This window comes from Eschrichtius robustus, chromosome X (assembly GCF_028021215.1).
Source record: "Eschrichtius robustus isolate mEscRob2 chromosome X, mEscRob2.pri, whole genome shotgun sequence".
In the NCBI taxonomy this organism is placed as follows: domain Eukaryota; kingdom Metazoa; phylum Chordata; class Mammalia; order Artiodactyla; family Eschrichtiidae; genus Eschrichtius; species Eschrichtius robustus.
In genome coordinates this window covers 125497567-125502469 of record NC_090845.1, presented here as the reverse complement: position 1 = coordinate 125502469, position 4903 = coordinate 125497567, and the positions used below count along the sequence as shown (strand labels likewise).

Genomic DNA, 4903 nt, shown 5'->3' with positions numbered 1-4903 from the left:
TTGAGCTTTCCACTTTAAGTTGGATATTGGGCTAAAAGCTAGCTGACATATTAACCTAGAAGATATTTCACTAACAGCTGCCCAAAGAGGCTAAATATTTACCACACTTATATTTTTATAATATAAATATAAACTAATAAATATAGACTAATATATTTACCACACAATATAGGATAAGGAAAGCAAATTAAGGAAAGATTATAAATGAAACTAGGTGTCATGTCCTGATTAAGAAAATGTAGTCCCTCCCCCCACCCACCCCCGGCCCAGTAACATGGGATTATTTTGGCGCCATAACCCGACAGAATGCTTGACAACATTGCCATGTAATCATTCTGCAGGAAATCGGGCTTGGCTGAGTCTGGACTGACGACATGGTGGCCGGTATAAACTGTAGTTTAGCTGACTACTTAGCACTGAAAGTAAAAAATAAACATGTAATTCCTGAAAACAAGGGATGGTTTATGAAATAAACATTTTCTGCTTTAGAAAAAAAGCTTTATGAAATTCAAGAGGGTTTTGTTTTTAAAACATTACTTACTAATTGCATTTAAGCATAAAAATAACTCTTAACGGTTTTCTTTCAGCCTGCTCCATACTGTTGCATATACAATATTTAATTAGATGATTCATTAGATTTATGAATGTTTTCAACTCGTGTTGAATATAACTTATTAAATTTTAATTTTAAATGACGCTGTAATAACCTCTTTGGGAGTCATCCTGCTTAGGCTGGCTGTGACTGCAGACATTCACATATTCTGCCTGTGCAGCTAGAGGGGCTGCATACACGGACAACTCAATGGCTTTCCTTCCCTCTACTCTCTACCTGTGTTCAGCCCCGGTATAACTTAGCAACTTTTCTCATCAACTGATCAGTGATCCGCACATAGGAGGTAGTCAGCAAATGCTAAGTGATGCAAATATTTCTGTTTGAGCAGCCAGTGTAATCAAATGAAGTAACTGCAAGATTTTAAAAAGTCAGGTATCCCAGTTCTGTCTATAAGTATCTGTGCAATCTAGGGCCATCCCTTGACCTCTCTGGGTCTCAGTTTTCTCACCCGTCATCCAAATGGCTTAGACCCAGTGGTTTCTGAAGACCAGCCCAGGATTACCCTTCTCTACTTCCATGTCCCTCCCCTCTCATCCTGCCTACTGTCTCAGATCCATCTTCCCCTCCACTGAAGACACTGCTCTATGACTTACCTTAATGTCCGAGAGTTAAGTATTTGCTGTGCTTGCCGTTTTCCAGATTTATCACCAACTTCTACATTGCCATTTGGAGAAAAATAAAAATAGCTTTTCCCTGTAAACTGAGAATGTTGCTACATATTTGCGATCTGGATCATCAAGTGAAACATTCTTCTGGTTGGGAGTGGCCCTTGCCTTCCTGCCCTCAAGTTTCCTGGCTGCTTCCATTTAGTGCTTCGATGGGGAGTCATGAGGACCAGCTACCAGATCTCCATCTGCCACCAAATCCCTGTGTCACCAAGGGCCAGTCGCTTCCCAACTTGCACCTCAGTTTCCCCAGATGTCTAATTAGGGACCTTTATTTGATTATATCTAGAATCCATTATATTCTGATTCTTTGTGAATCTGTGTTTTAGGGTTGCCAGTTATTTAAAGACAAGAAAAGTCAGAAGAACTTTAAATGAGCACCTACTGTATGCCAAGATGGTAGGTATACTTTAAAGGTAAGGAAAGTGAGGAGCAGAGTGGTTAAAAAGCATGCCTAATCATTAATAAACTAACCAAGCTGCAGATGGCAGAGTCAGGACTTGAATCTGTGTCTGTCTGATTCCATAAGCCATACTGGCTGGAAAGGTCAGTTGGATGTGTTTTATTTTATTTATTGTATTTGGTAGGTGATAGGGAACAAGTTTTTAAGCAAGGGTTAGTGTGATTAAAGGCATAATTTTAAAAGGTCAGCGTGATGGTGTTCCTAGAGGATGGCGGCCGTATTTAATTTCTCCCTTTACTTTCAGTGTCTAACACAGTGTTTAGCAAATGGCACTTACATAATTGATGTTTATTGAATGGAGAGATGGATGGATGAATGACGGTGATGCATAAGTCATGAAATCAGAGAAAGGAGAAACACCAGTGGTAATGCTACTGTGATAATCTAGATATGAAGTAATAAAAATTTGAACCAGAGTGGTGGCAGTGGGACAGGACGCATGCAAAGAGGAAAAATTGACTGGACCTAGAAACAAATTAAATGTGGGCACGAGAGACACCAAAATGGCTCCAAGGGCTTTTGAAGCCTTGTTGGTTGCCACTGATGGCTTGATATCATCCTCAGAATTCTGGTGGTCATCTTGTAATCAGGCATCTATTCACAAATGCAGGGGAGGGCTGCAAACAATAGAAGACAAGTGGAACGCATTACCATCTGAATGAATTGTAAAACTGAATGCATTTATATTTGAGTTTGACCCACATAAGGACCGCAATACAGCAAACAGGAGGTGCTGGAGAAAATAGAGGATATAGGTCTCATGTAGAGGTTCATTGCAAGAGGCTATAGTTGACACTGATTTCTTTTAAACTATTTCAGCCTCACTTACCCCCTTCTCTTTCTTTACTCAAGACGTCTCCCTTTGGTATTGAACTGGGTACCGCTTATTCGCGAGTAGGGGTCTTCCAGCATGGAAAAGTAGAGATCATTGCCAATCACCACGGCAACTGTACCAGTCCAAGTCGCTCTCACAAAGCGAACACCTCATCGATGGGGTTGCTAAGAACCAAGAGGCAATGAACCTCACCAGTACCATCTTTGATGCCAAGAAGCTGATCGGATGCAAGTTTGATGATACCACAGTTCAGTCAGAAGGAAGCACTGGCCTTTCCAAGTGATTGGTGGAAAGGGAAAGCCCAAAGTAATTGTAGATTATAAAGGAAATAATATTTTTTCCCCTAGAGGAGATCTCTTTCATGGTTCTAAGCAAGATGAAAGAGTTTGCTGAAGCCTATTTAGGGGACAAAGGTAGAAATGCAGTAATTACTCTTCCAACCTACTTAAATGATTCACAGTGTCGGGCCACCAAGGCTGCAGGGATCATCACTGATCTTAATATCCTGGGAATCATTAATGAGCTTATTGCAGCACCATACTCCATGGCTTGGATTTAAAAAAATAAATCCCAAAACACCTGACGCTTTAAAAAAGAGAAACGTGCTGATATTTGACTTAGGTAGTGGCACCTTTGATGTATCTATCCTAAACATCCAGGACGGCATCTTTGAAGGAAAATCCACAGCTGGTGACACACATCTGGCTGGGGAAAATTTTGATAACTGTATGGTGAATCACCTGGTTGACGACTTCAAATGCAAGCGCAAGAAGCATACAGCCTCCAACAAGCAGGCAATGTGCCGCACCGAGGCTGCATGTAAGAAGGCAAAATGTATTTTGAACTTCTTTGCTCACCCCGGGCTTGAAATTGACTGGTTCTATAAGGGTGTGGATTTCTACCCTTCCATTTCCTGAGCCCACTTTGAGCAGCTCAGTGCTTATCTCCTCCGTGGTACCTTGAAGCACGTACAGAAATCTCTGAAGGATGCCCAACTTGACAAGAGCCAGGTTAATGGAATTATGCTAGTGGGTGATCCCACTTGTATCCCAAAGTTCCAGAAATCGCTGAAAGATGTCTTGAATGGAGAGGAGCTCAACAAGACCACCCACCATGATGAGGCCACGGCGTGTGGCGCAGCTGCACAGGCAGCTCTTCTCACAGGCGACAAATCAGAGCACGTGCAGAGAAGCCCGTTGATGTTACCCCTTTCCCAACAGGCACTGAGACAGCAGGGAGGATGTGGCATCCCTTATCAAGAGAAGCACCTCAATGCCTCCAAAGCAGACCCAGATGTTCCCAGCTTACCTTGACAACAAGACCACTGTCTTAGCAAAAGTGTATGAGGGAGAAAGGGCTTTAATGAAAAGAAACTGCTTGGCAAGTTCGTACTTTCTGGGATCCTCTAGCTTACTGTGGTGTTCCTGACATCCAAGTGACCTTCGACAGGGTCACCAATACCATCCTCAGGGTACCTGCTGCAGACAAAAATGCTGGCAGGAAGAACAAAATCCACATTACTAATGACGAAGGCTGTTTCAGTAAAAGATGATATTGACCAGATTGTAAGAGAAGCAGAAAATGATGGAGTAGACGGCGAAGTCAATAAAGATCGGGTAGCAGCCAGAAGCACCGCAGAATTCTGCACCTTCAGTGGCGTGCAGATGGTTGGAAATCCTACTGGGAGACTCCATTTCAGTCAAGAAGATAAAAGGAAGGTTCTTGAAAAGTTCCAGGAACTGTTAAACTGCCTCGAATGTAACCAGAGCTGAGTGTGAGTGTAAAAGTGGGCTTCACTCCACAGTGGGATCTGGCCGCTGGGGCTTCCCCAGCGCAGCCGAGCCTCGGGTTGGTATCAGGGAAGTGGGCTAACAGTCATTCTTTGGAGAGACTTTCCTGGCCTCCACAACAACCCAATCCAAAAATGGGCAGAAGACTTAAACAGACATTTCTCCAAAGAAGATATACAGATTGCCAGCAAACACATGAAAGGATGCTCAACATCACTAATCATTAGAGAAATGCAAATCAAAACTACAATGAGGTATCACCTCACACCAGTCAGAATGGCCATCATCAAAAAATCTAGAAACAATAAATGCTGGAGAGGGTGTGGAGAAAAGGGAACACTCTTGCACTGTTGGTGGGAATGTAAATTGATACAGCCACTATGGAGAACAGTATGGAGGTTCCTTAAAAAACTAAAAATAGAACTACCAAATGACCCAGCAATCCCACTACTGGGCATGTACCCTGAGAAAACCATAATTCAAAAAGAGTCATGTACCACAATGTTCATTGCAGCTCTATTTACAATAGCCAGGACA

General features: G+C 42.5%; 1 pseudogene; it reads left to right on the top strand.

The window, feature by feature from the left end:
- The first annotated feature begins 374 nt into the window (after positions 1–374).
- Positions 375–4348, top strand: LOC137756453 (heat shock-related 70 kDa protein 2-like; annotated as a pseudogene).
- The last annotated feature ends 555 nt before the right edge of the window (positions 4349–4903 follow it).